Here is a 13,448-nt window from a genome sequence, read left to right on the forward strand (position 1 = left end):
ATCAGCGGGGTGAAATTGATCACTCGGGTACTACATTGTAATTTCAAACTAGGAACTTATAAGCGTCGTAATGATCTTAAACTTTTTACGTCATCTGATTCGTAGATGCCTAGAGATGAGTGTTGACTTTTAATTTTTAACAAAAAAGTTAGTTTTGCCTTATTTTTCCAAGGAATTTGCAATGTATTTTTCATTTAGCTAAAACCATTGCTACTAAACAATCAATTGCTAATAGGACTTCCCGTAAATTCTCTGTTTTATTATTTTTGTGGAGCCTTGGCTGGGATGTTATGCAGCTAGTCAGAACATGAAATAGTTATAAAAAGTTCATTTTATGAGGAAATAGTCATTTATTGTGATAAAAATCACTTATTTCATATGAAATTGCCTACCTTTAGGCGTTTAAACGAAAATTTCAAAATTTAACTTTGCATTTAAAGTATTAAACTCACTAGTTGTAAGATTTTAGACGCGTTATTCGGTTTTAGAAGAGCGAAATTAAGCGGAGAAGGAGATTTTCCTTTCCAACCGATGCTTAATTGTTTACTGATCAATTTCGGCCCTAAGTGGCTTTGCCAATATTTTGATATTTGGAGTTATTTAACTTAAAGTTTAAATTTGTTGAACAAAATTCTGTCACATAGTTTCATGGAGATCTACAGGGTACTGGTTTTACAGAAATTCTTTTGGCAATATTTGATTTGGCATTGATGTTATTCGCAAAAGTTGTTTTAAAGTGATCAATTTGACCCCGGATTACGGTACGTGGCGAAATGGACACCCATCGGGGCATAAAAGACACCCCTGCATATTTTATGCTGTATCTGTGAGAATATCGACCAGTTAAGTAATTTGCCAACGGAGATCAATACCACAGATATAAACTACATCTTAGACGATTTTATATAACTTCAGGCAACTTTAGGCAAAAATGATCGGATTGATTTTTTTCAAACTCTCTAAAACGCCAAACAGTATGCAACGCGCGTACATCCATGCATAATTGCCAGTGTTCATTTCACCCTGAATAGACTACGACATTGAAATTGCTATTTTCAGTGTGTTCTGATCAAAAATATGAATGACGTATTGCTAAATCATGTAGATAAACTAACAATTCACTTGTTTGTATGGTGGACACACTCAATCACTCGTAATATCTTATTTGCTGCTGCGAAATTATAAGAAATCCACCATATGAAAAACATAGGGGGATTAGGGGCATAATGGACACCCTAAGCAAATGAGTATATTAGGCCTGTATAACAGACAACAACTTAACATATTATCAGTTGGCTTACAACTTTAACTTGTTTCCTACGTATTTCAATCGTTTACAGCAGGTAGAATGTCATTATTGTGAAGAAATAATGAATTGTAAACGGTGTGTTTTTTGGGGCTGGCTTGAAAGGTATGGGGCGAATTGGACACCCATCGGGGCATAATGGACACCCCTTCATGTTTTATGTTGTATCTTTGATAATATCGACCAGTTAAGTAATTTGCCTACGGGGATCAATACCACAGATATAATACTCCATCTTAGACGAGTTTACATAACATCAAAGTTAATTAAATAAATTTTAGGCTAAAATAATCAGATTGATTCTTTCCAAACTCTCTAAAACGCCTAACAGTATGCAACGCGCGTACATCCATTTATAATTGCCAGTGTTCATTTCGCCCCGAATTGACTACAACATTGAAATTGCTATTTTGAGTAAGTTCTGATCCAAAATATAATACTTCATCCATTGCTAAATCTGCGTATACAAGTAGATAAGCTAACAATTCACTTGTTTTTATGGTGGACACACTCAAACACTCGTAATTCCTTATTTGCTACTGTTTGAAATTATAAGAAATTCACCATATGAAAAACATACTTCAATTTCAATGATATTTTGGTTATTTTGAAGAAATATAAATGGTACTTTTGAAAAATAGAACAATGAATTGTTCCTTTATACTTATGCATTAAGAGATTTACATAAAAGTCAACGCTTTCGGCAAAAACAGGGGTGTCCATTTCGCCCCGGGTGTCCATTATGCCCCTAATCCCCCTACTTCAATTTCAATGATATTTTGGTTACTTTGAAGGAATATAAATGGTACTTTTGAAAAATAGAACAATGAACTTGTTCCTTTACACTTATGCATTGAAAGTTTTACATAAAAGTCAACGGTTTCGGCAAAAACAGGGGTGTCCATTTCGCCCCGGGTGTCCATTATGGAATCAAACCCATCACCATCTGCTTATGAAGCAAACGTGTGACCACTTGCGCCACGGGCCCTGGCAATCCCCGAAAGTTTATACTGCACCAAAAAACTATTAGCTGGAGCATTTTCATGAGAAAAAAAAATCGTCAGAACAGTTCGATGGGTTATGTAGAATCAATCAAATGAATCTGAAAACCTACCAAGTTTGAAAATGGTAACTCTACCGATGTTCAACAGATTGGTATCAGTGTCGTCATTTCATTGCTGAGTAGCTAGCTATGGCATGTTAATAATCCATGAACTTTGTTCTGTTGTCTTTTACCTATTTGCGCAATAAGTCTGTCGAATCATTCATTTATTTAGCTCAGCTTCGTTGCAAGATAAGACTGATTTAGACACATTCTACCGTGACGTTATAACGTTTTGACGCCTTTTCTGTCAAATTTTCCACTTTAACTCGTAAATTCGACCGTAAACCCTCAAATATTTTTACATATTCGGATTTCTTGTAAAAATCCAATAAGTATAATCTGTTTAGCAGTTAGTTTTCATTGGAAAAGTATGTTAAAATGGGAATAAGTAGCGTGACGTTACAACGTCACGCTACTTATTCCCATTTTTAACATACCGTAAACCGGGGTCAAATTGATCAGCGGGGAGAAATTGATCACTCGGGTACTACATTGTAATTCCATACGAGGAACTCTTAAGCGTCGTAATGATCTTAAACTTTTTACGTCAACTGATTCGTAGATGTCTAGAGATGAGTGTAGACTTTTAATTTTTTAGAAAAAGTTAGTTTTGCCTTATTTTTTCAAGGAATTTGCAATGTATTTCTCATTTAGCTGAAATCATTGCTGCTAAACAATCAAATGCTAATAGGACTTCCTGTAAATTCTCTATTTTAACATTTTTGTGGAGCCTTGGTTGGGATGTTATGCAGCTAATCAGAATATGAAATTGTTATAAAAAGTTTATTTTATGAAAAAATAGTCATTTATTGTGATAGAAATCACTTATTTCAAATGCATTTGCCTACCTTTAGGCGTTTAAGGGAAATTTCGAAATTTAATTTTGCATTTAAAGTATTAAATTCACTAGTTGTAAGATTTTAGACGCGTTATTCGGTTTTAAGCGGTGAAGGAAATTTTTCTTTCCAACCGATGCTTAATTGTATACTGATCAATTTCGCCCCAAAGTGGCATTTCCAATATTTTGATATTTGGAGTTATTTAATTTAAAGTTTAAATTTGTTAAACAAAATTCTGTCACATGGTTCCATGGAGATCCACTGGGTACTGGTTTTACAGAAATTCTTTTGGCAAAATTTGAACAGGCACCGATGTTATCCGCAAAAGTTGTTTTAAAGTGATCAATTTGACCCCGGATTACGGTACTTTCCCAATGAAAATTAAATGTTCAACAGATCTTACTAATTGGAAATTTTACAAGGAATCCGAATATGTAAAAATATTTTAGGATTTACGGTCGAATTTACGAGTTATGGTTAAAAATCTGACAGAAAAGGCGTCAAAACGTTGTAACGTCACGGTAGAATTTGTCTATTTTTTCGCCACAAAACTCGTTGGTAGCCGTTTCCTGAAAACCCCAGGAATGTCAGATTCCTGCCAGCCAGTTGTGCGCAATGTCTTCCAGTGCCGTCCAAACCTCTTGCAAACATAATCTTTACAAGCTTGTTATCCAACATTCTTGCAACACGCCCTGCCCATCGAAAGCGCCTGGCTGTGGAAACCCGCTGGATGCATTGTATGCGCTCTGTGCATGCTGCATTTGGAGCAAGAGTTAGTCTGTGTATTTTAACTAACAGCTAATTCTACACTTCAGTAGAGTTAATCTATTTTGACTGCAAATTCCACAATGTTTAAATTATGCACCACAAAAGTAGTGCAATGTAAATTAGATTTTTCCATTTTTTTTGGAGCAATTGATTTGATAATAGTTATGGAGCAAACTTTTATGGTGAATTTTTTTTGTATGGTGCAATTCAATTTTTCCATGGAACATTATTTAATTTACTACGAGCACAATTTTATTTTTTTTAAATGCAAAATTAATCAGGACTGCTTAAATAGAATGATTTTCTACCGCCCCGTGGGATGACTTACCCCCCCGGCGAGAGCAGGTCGTACTATCCAGATTAAGGACTGGACACAGCAGAATGTCGCACGATATGAGCGGTGGTACATACAGATGGTTTCTGCAAACATTGTGAATCGTGCGGGGAACGCTGCACAACCGAGCATATTATAAGCCACTGTCCAGCTCTTGAGGATCTGAGAAGAATACATGACATCACCAACGTAATCAGAGCACTTCAAAATGACCCATCATTTCAGAGGCAACTGATAAATTTTCTCAAGGACGCACAGACATACAACAGCATCTAATTTGCTTCTCGGCTCTAGGCAGCCCGGGATCTCCTATCCCGGTGTCGTAAGCCCCGCTTGTAACTTCGCAGATTACTCCCTCTTTTATTCTCTTTGACTTCGAGGCATCCTGGCCTACAAAGGTTGGCGGATTGCCACCTAGAGGTGGCCAGGCTACCTCTTTCAAGCACTCTTCCCCTCGCGAAACCCTTGGAACCTTTTTTTTTGTTAAAGCTAAGCCGCCTCAAACAAAAAAAAAAAAAACAAGCAAGTTTTTAGATCGGACAGTTAAAACACATTGGCAGGATATTTTTGTAGCCCTTCTGGCCCATATGAGAAAATAGGTTTAATCAGAAATAAGTAGATTTATGGCAAATACTGTGCCAAAACTCTGTAATCTGCTGATACCCTTAAGGTATCTTCAGATCTTTTCCTTTATTTTCTGGAGATGAATTAGCCGCGGGCTGAAAATCTCCTTAATAAAGCTAATATAGTTTATTGCATTGCTAACTGGACTACGACAAAGTGCGGAATATCAAATAAAAGTGCGATATTGCATCAAATCGTTCCGGTGTCTTCACCGCACTTATTCATCACGAGCTAATGAATAAGTGCGGTGAAGACACCGGAACGATCTGACGCAAAATCGCACTTTTATTTGAGATTCCGCCCTTCATCGTCGCACTTATAACCGCGCAATGCGCAATAATAATAATAATGGTTTTCTCAATGGATACAGATAATGAATTACCTATATATGGATTTCAAGGTTACAAAGAAGTTTAAGATGGACGAGTGACAAGGAGATTGTAAGGGGGGTCAAACGGGCTTTGAGAGGGCTTTCAAGGGTATTTTAGACAAAAGGGGGATTCAGAGGTGTAACAGGGGCATTTTTGTGGGGGTTCTAAGGGCCTCGGGTGCGTTACATGGGTCCGATAGGTTTTTAAGTGCATTTCCGAAAGTTTTAGATGACTTTCAGGTACTTAGGAGCGCGACGACGGCGGCGTAATCGGCGTGATATTTATTTTATTTTCGTGACCGCTAGTCCTTTAAAACCGTCAATACAGAATAATTTGTTATCTGTACATAGAGAACAAATTATGCCTTTTTTCTTGCGAATCATGGAAATCATGTGCATCAATAAAACTATTCTAACAAGAATTCAGCTATACATTTTTGAGAGAATCCTTGAAGACTTTCTCCAGGAATTTTATGGAAGATTCTAAAGGTCTGTTCTAGGAATATTTCAGATTTTTTTCAAGATATTCCTCCCGGCGTTATGTATATGTATATGTATTAGACCTGTTCACTTTTTTTGACCTACCCGTGTCACATCAAATTATCAATCCACATGCAAAAACAAGTCTTCAGTCCAAAATTGAGCCAAATTGATAAAGGTTTAGAGGTGTATCAAATCGATTTTGTGGTTTTTCGAGCATTTTCACGAAAATGTACTCCAATATCCACAAAATTGCACCGAAAAGGTACAGAAAACACCGTTAAAATATAGTTGGAACAATACTCTACAACTTTGCCGAAGACACTACGGTGTTGAAATTGCTTATTTCAAAGTTATTCAACAATTTTCGTTAAAAAATCGCGAAAAAATACAATATTTTTACGGTTTTTCATGTAAAAGTCATGTAAATTTACATTGTTTTATGTGACTAATTTAATTAGCTATTGCTCCTACGCGTTACGAACATTTCGTCCATACATCATTTTAGTGTATGAATTCGTTTTCATTGACTAATTATCAAAAATATGTCACGTTGATACTAAAAATCGCATAGAGTTGCCAGCACAAAATTAAACAAAGTTACCCATGATTAAAACGTCATTACATTTCTTTGTCGCATGGTCCACTGCACGAATTTATTCTGGCCTGCTTACTCTCACACGAAATTTGACGTTTGAGAGGTGCCGACACCGCTCAAACGTCAAATTTCGTGTGAGAGTAAGCAGGCCAGAATAAATTCGTGCAGTGGACCATCTGTATCAGTTTCAATTTGGTGTAGATGGTTGAGCATGAGACTGCCGATTCGAAGATTCAAGGTTCGAGCCCTGGAATAGGATTTTTTTGCGTCTCGATCCAGCTATAAGTTACTGAGACTACACTCTGCATCTCATTGCAATTTGACATCATAGCCTTGTTTCGAAACCGTAGAGTGCATTGTAAGAATGAAGTTTCCCTTTATCGTGTAGTTGTGTTGCTTGTGGCTAGATAGATGCAAGTAATCTCCACAGTTGTATGATAAATTTTGCATCCAGAAGCAGTTCCATCATCGTATTGAATTGTTTTAGCTAAATTAATCGATATCAAACAGATGTCCAATATTTCGTCCAGCTGATCTCGTCGACACGATTTCTTGTCAACAAGTAAACTAAATATCTAGCTAGCCCTGGAATGGGCTTAATTGGCAGGTCCCGATCATCATTATTTGGGAGATTGCGTGTAAGTCATGGGCCATGGCTCATGGCAGATTCATCATCCTAACTGCTACAAAGAAAAGTTTATTATGTATTTGAGCTTGAACCTGGGACCTTCTGATCCGCAGGCTCGAGCCTTATCATCTGCGCCATTTCTGATACTTGAATCAAAAGACATTAGAATACGATGGCATGACGTCTTAATCATGGGTAACTTTGTTTTAATTCGTACTGGCAACTCTACGCGATTTTTAGTATCAACGTGACATACTTTTGATAATTAGACATTGAAAACGAATTCCTGCACAAAAACAATGTATGGACGAAATGTTCGTTACACAAAGGAGAAATAGCTAATTAATTTAGTCACTTAAAATAATGTAAAATTACATGACTTTTATATGTAAAATCGTAAAAATATCGTGTTTTTTCGTGATTTTTCAACTAAAATTATTGAATAGCTTCGAAATAAGCAATTTAAACACCGTAGTATCTTCGGCAAAGTTGTAGAGTATTGTGCTAACTATATCCTAACGGTATTTTCGGCACCCTTTCGGAGCAATTTTCTGGATTTATGAGTAAATTTCTGTGAAAACGGTTAAAAAACACAAAATCGATTTGATACACCTTTAAATTGTTATCAATTTGGCTCAATTTTGGACTGAAGACTTGTTTTTGCATGTGGATTGATAATTTGATGTGTCACGGAGAATCGGAGAAAAAAAGTTTCAAAGTGAACAGGTCTAATATGTATATGTACCTTGTACCGACTTTTCGAATCCTCCTCGAATGAGTGTAATCAGTGTTGTATCTTTTAATTTTAGAACAACGAAATAAAGCAAGTCGACAGAAATAAAATGCGATGGTGGGGAATCTACTAAGATAGAGATTTTTCAATTTGGCCCTCTGCACCACTGTGGGTGCCCAGGACTGAAAGTATACGTTCAGAAATATCTCCCACAGAAAATACGTCCACGAGTTTCTTGTAAAAAATCTCGAGAGATTCCTGCATAACCTTCCTGAGAACATTCTATAGTTTTCTATAGTTTGAAATTGCTCTATTGAAAAGAAATTGCATAGGGAAGTGGAACCATCTCGGCAGTGGCCCTATTTTGGGCACTTTTCTGCTATAACTCAACCAATTCTGAACCAATTGGAACGCGATGAGATACGGTTAGTATCTAGCCGTGTACACAATTTCAAGTCAATTGGTTTGGAATTCACTGAGCTATAGCGAAGAGTGCCCAAAATACCGGCCGCTGCCCAAGTGGTTCGCTATCCTACAATGCATCACTCAAAAATGGTCCCTCTTCAGACCCCCGTCCCTCATAAGGCAAACTTTTTGTTTGGTATTTCTGAAATTTGTGTATGGGTCGTCACATTTTGCTGATCTTCCTTCCCTCCTCAAAGCGTCCTCAAGACGTTACGTCACACTGAAGATGAACAGAAATATCTCTTGGAATTCCTTTATAAACTAATCCACCAAGGATTCTTTTAGGAATTCCTCCACCGGTTTATTTTTTAAATTCATATGTACAGGGATTCTTCAATAAATTTCTGCACGGCTCCAAGCAGGTATTCATGCAGAAATTCATTCAGAGATCCCTTCAGGAGTTGCTACGGGTATTCTCTCACGCATTTTCTCGGAAATTCTTTTAGGATTTCTTCCAAAGATACCTCACTAAATTGTTGTAGAAATCTTTCAAAGAATATCTCTAAAAATTCCTACATAAATTTAACAAAAGAATAACTAAAAATCTCCTCCATGGGTTCTTACTGTAACTTCTTAAAGGATTTTTCTAGAAATATTTCTAGATACTCCTTCAGTGATATAAGATTTTTTTCCATAAATGTTAGCATCAGAAAATTTTCCATGGATTTTTTTCAGAAATTCATCTATATTTTTTTTTTCAAAAAAAATTCAGAGATTTTTTCGGGAATTCTGTCAAAGACTCTTTCAGCAGTCCATTGGAAAATTTGGCTGGCATCTCTGAAGGTTGCTTTTAGGCACAGATTACTTCAGAAATATATCCTGAGATTCCTTGAGGGATTCTTTCAGAAATTCATTCAGATATTCCTTTCACAGAAGTACCACATGAAATTACACAAAAAGTATTGAAGGTTTTTTTTTTCAAGAAATGATGAAAGGAATTCCTGGAGACATTTCTGGAGATTCAAAGAAAATTTTTGAGAATTTTCTGAAGAGATTGAGTGATGCTCAAAGCTGACCACGTAGTATCCGCCATATTTGCTCGGAATCAAAAACATTTTTCTTCTAGCATAATTTTTCCAAAACTACTCCTGGACAAATGATTTAGATTGTACATTGCATTATTTTTTAACGGCTAATGGTTTGTTTTCAGTCCTTCAGAAATCTTTTAGGCGATCTCGAAAAATCTCAATAACTTTGTGAAAATTGAACCAAATCGTGTCAAAATTGTACAGCACATAGTTTAAATAAAATATTTTCAAACTTGTTTATCCAAATAAGACTGTTGTTAACGTATTTTAATTAATTCAGCTTAGTATACACAATAGTGAAATGGGGAGACTTGATCCCTCGAGGATTACACACCCATTATACATGCGAAAAATAAAATTCTATTCGGAAGCTTCTACTTACTTGGAATTCTAGTCTATTCAACGATAAAATGTGTCAGATAATTAAAGCTTTAGTACAAGCCAAGAAAAGGGGGATCAAGTCTCCCCATTTTGAAAATATGGCATATCCTTAGAAATTTAAGGAAATCTTACAATTTCAAACACTCCATATTCATCGAGAATACAAGAAAACTTGAAAAGAAAATGAATAGGGAGATTCTGGAATTATTTTCCCTTTAAATAAACCATGTGCTCAAAGGGAGATCAAGTGTCACCCATTTTTGAAAAATACATCATAAGACATGCCTCCATAAAAACACAGTTTTGTAAACTTTAACAATAATTTAAAGGCCTTTTGTTGTTTATTAACTTGCAATTGATGTTTACCTGCCATTTTGAACGGAGATCGGTTCTAGTTTTGTGTTTTTTTTTTCTTAAAGTTTCAGGTAAATTAAGAAAAAGGGATCAAGTCTCCCCTATAAGTACCTTTCCACCTTACCACGGTAGCTTTTGGTCCTTAGTGCCGTGCCCCAAGCTGGGCCACCATACCTTAGCATGAACGAGGTGACACTAGACAAAAGCTTGCGCTTGCTGGCAAACACACCGTAGAGCTATAGGAAATCATTGGGGAGAGTCCCACTATATCTCTTTTGCACCCTAGACAGAAACTAAAATAATGTTTGTTGAATTACCACATTGAAATTCTTTTGAAAATATGTGACAATCCAGTATTTTATGGCGACTCTTGTGGAAATTATAATATTTCTACTTTGTTTCTATGTTCATTTAACTGACGATTCCCTCGGTGACGAATAGGATTGTAAAAAACACAATATTTATCATGAAATCAAGCAGAGTATTTTGATGCAACTGTCACTTCTGTCAAACCAAGCACAATGTTTTGTTTTGCAAAGCATTTACTACTTTGCTAATGCTAGGAAAGGGTTAGTTTTCAAGCTATGCAAAGCTGTTTTAAATGAAACGCTTAATTAAAAATTACCTTTAATTAGTGCGGCATGTGAAATACAAGGTAAGACATTTTTGAAAAGTTGTAAATTAGATTAATCAGAAGATTTCCTTATTTTTCTGCAAGAATCTTTTTTTTTATTATGAAGAATAGAAAAAAACAAGCATGTTGTTTTCCAATGAATATATGATTGAAATTAAAAGAAAACTTTTTTTGAAACTACCATAATATTGCAGATGTCGAGCTTGACAACACACGTCAGAAGTTTGAAACTATTGTTATTTTAATCAGAATTCCGATTGAAGAACAATAATACAGGATTGCGAAAACAATCATACATTCTCATTACGGCCAACTCATTGACAAATTCCTTTTGACTTTACGTCAAGTATGGTTATTTTTACCGTAGATTTTTTTGCGTGAGGCATAATCAACGTGGCTAACGAAGGCAAGCTTATCGGTGATCATCAAGTCCAAGTGTTTGAAGGAGCGCTTCAAAGTGATAGTCAATCGCCTACACTGATCACCGCTTGCTGTACCGACTTTCCTCCACAACTACGATCAAGTGGGCAGCAGTCAATTATACTTTTTCGATCGATTCACCGTAGAACTTCAGCGTAATGTCGACGATCTCCACCCCCACTCTAACCTCAACGTCGTACATGACATTCCATAAAACCAGACCCAGGATGGAACCTTGCGGAACTCTTGAGGTTATGTGAAAGCACTTCCGACCCAACTTTGTGTCATAAACTAGTACTCGATTCTGGAAGTAACTTGGGAGGATTTTGTATAGGTACCCGTGTATCCTCAGATGCAGGAGTGCATCGGCAATAGCCGCCCAACTGGCGCTATTGAACACGTTTCTTAGATCTAGAGTCGGGGTCATCCACAATAAAAGTTTGGGGGTTTTTCCTAATTTTGCCAAAGGGCGGAGGGTCACCTAGCACAGGCATGTCCTGAATCACTATTGCATATTAGCGAATCCCCCTCCTCTTACGGGCAACTATTTTAGAAACGCACTCAATTGGGACGTTAAGCTAAGGAAGCTAGACGAAGAGCACCTTAAGTAACGCCCTTATAAGTTCAGTGCATTCAACTGTGAAACCTTGTTTAGACATGTTTCCGATGTATTGTAAAACGAATGAAAACGCTATTTTATCCAGCTTCAGAGTACAGCTTCGCGGTCTGCGCATCGAAACGTACACAAAAGGTTTCCTCCAATGACATCTCATTGCTAATTGTAAGCACACGAGAGAGGATGATGGAGAACTTCCCCCCAACAGCCCAGATCCATTCGTGGTGTTGTTCGATTCGCAGTGAACCTGATTATTATTGCTTCCATAATTAACACCTTTCGAGGACTGACTGGTAGCTGGCCATCCGAGCGAGACGCGTCATCCGAATGGGTCGGACTTTCGACATTGAGGCTACCTTTATCTGCGGTCGTCAGCGGTCACGGCGTGGTTTTAAACATGACAGGGCGGAAGATCGAAACTTACCAACATTTAGCCCGTGTAAATACTGCGGGAGAATACCGACATTGAAGCATTAAACACCAATTGCATACCACGACAAGGAGTGTCCTTTTTCGATGCATGTGGCATTTCTTACTTGTATACTTTTGAAACTGCCTTGAGGCTTCATGCAGATGAAGAATGCAACCAGTAATTCCGATGGACCAATGATATCCATGTTTTGCGTTGGAAATAATTTCCCTTACTTGTGCAGAGACCGGCAATCGAGAAGATGGCTAAAAGTTTGTATTTTGAAGATCACTCAATTATTTTATCAAATGCTTTTTAAGTGATTTATTATGACCAGCACATTTTGTTACTTTTCTAATTATTTCTTGCGTTTGGATTATTCGATTTTTTAATTCTCAATGTATTGGAAGTTTTTTCTTCAATCACGTTCTCACTTTCGACCAAATTTACTCTAGTAAAGCATATTTAGCCATGAACCATCGAGAGGATTAGTCTTATCTAATATAACTTGAATTTAGATACGAAGAATGGGTTTCTACAGCATCTTATCTTTTGCAATGCGACAAATTTCAGCAAATTAACTTTACAAGCATTTATTGTTACTGCTTGAATTGCGGCAACTGAATTACTCATTTAACACCAGTATTTACTTGGATTCGTTGAGTTGCACCCCGATATCGTATGTTTATTTGGTCACATCGCAGCTAATCAAATTTGCTCGCTTCATTAACCACTCGGTATGCTCCATGTCGTGTAGCTCCAACACGGTGGTTGTCATCGAATGATCGCAAAAACATCCAATAATAAAGTCCATTGTATTGTCTAGCAGCCGCAATAATCGTTCGATAAATTATGTGTGGTAATGCGAAACTGTGTGTATTCTACATACTGTGATTGGTGACAACGTGCTGTTTATTCCCGGCGGACTGCTTCGTAGTCAATTTTCTGCCAACCCAGAGTAGGTCATCGGTGTACGTATTCTGCTCACTTGAGACATTAGCGAACCTTCACGTTTTCAGCGAGCCACCTTACCTACACCATTCGATTCGGAATGGTTTCCACGTGGAAGGCTTTGCCAGTCCTATTCGCTTCTTGCTTACGCTCATGCCGCTTCCCGTTAGACATTGCGATTATTCGATACGAATCAAATTGCTGCCAATGATGATTTGTATGCTAGATAGATAGAACCACGCTAATGGGCTGGGCGGCTACAGCAAAGAGAGTTGCCAAAGAAACGACGCTGTTTATATTTTTTGTGGTAAGGTACTTTACGTTGGCTATTTTACAGTTTGAGTGCTATTTTTGGACCTCTTTTTGTGCCTCAAGCTGTTGAGGCGCTCCCGAAGCATTACATGC

At 37.1% G+C, this 13,448-nt stretch overlaps 1 protein-coding gene across 1 annotated transcript in view; it reads right to left on the minus strand.

Annotated features, from left to right (window-relative positions):
* The window catches only part of LOC109430537 (uncharacterized oxidoreductase YoxD), a 99,775-nt gene that overhangs the window by 83,197 nt on the left and 3,130 nt on the right, over positions 1-13,448 (minus strand). The window lies entirely within an intron of this gene.

Source organism: Aedes albopictus, chromosome 2 (assembly GCF_035046485.1).
Source record: "Aedes albopictus strain Foshan chromosome 2, AalbF5, whole genome shotgun sequence".
Taxonomy (NCBI): Eukaryota; Metazoa; Arthropoda; class Insecta; order Diptera; family Culicidae; genus Aedes; species Aedes albopictus.